Below are 581 nucleotides of genomic sequence, written 5' to 3' on the forward strand. Positions count from 1 at the left end.
CCGCTTGCGGTAGAGCCTGGAGGTCTCTGGCGGTTTAAGGCTGCACAGGCAGCAGCGCCAGGCTGCTCTGCGTCCCAGGGAGGGTTACTGCGTGTTCTCAAGCACCGCTCCTGAAGGAGGGAGCCCACAGCGCGTTGCTGACATCCGAACACAGCCACCCCAGCACAAGAGGCCCTGGGAATCAGACACCACCTTCCCGAGGGCAGGCGAGACCCAGGACCATGAACACTGACGAGCTGTGGAGCTCAGGGTGGAAAGTGTCTCAAAGTTACTGGTGGGTGAACACAAAGCTCCACAGGAAGAAACCGAAGAACAAACCAGGAGGGAGGCGGCAGAGATGAGTGAGAGGGTCTGAGGAGCACAGAGCACGCAGGACGCTGACAGTGAAGGTGTGGGGGGTGGGGGCAGTGGTGCAGGGTCCCCATGGACTGTGGCAGGAGAGCAGGGACATTCCCTGGCCAGCCTGCAAGTGCCTGAAAGAGGGAGGGAGGGCCCAGGCACCCAGCAGTCACCAAAGGGGGCACAGCCCGCCGAGGGAGGTGGGCCCTTACCTGCGGGTGACCCTTCAGGTTGGCTGGCCG

General features: G+C 63.0%; 1 protein-coding gene across 1 annotated transcript in view; it reads right to left on the reverse strand.

Annotated features, from left to right (window-relative positions):
* Positions 1–581, reverse strand: part of LOC104496777 (protein-tyrosine sulfotransferase 2) — a gene marked incomplete at its 5' end in the record, with an annotated part of 3780 nt that overhangs the window by 488 nt on the left and 2711 nt on the right. The window lies entirely within an intron of this gene.

Source organism: Buceros rhinoceros, unplaced genomic scaffold, assembly GCF_000710305.1.
Source record: "Buceros rhinoceros silvestris isolate BGI_N320 unplaced genomic scaffold, ASM71030v1 scaffold33197, whole genome shotgun sequence".
In the NCBI taxonomy this organism is placed as follows: domain Eukaryota; kingdom Metazoa; phylum Chordata; class Aves; order Bucerotiformes; family Bucerotidae; genus Buceros; species Buceros rhinoceros.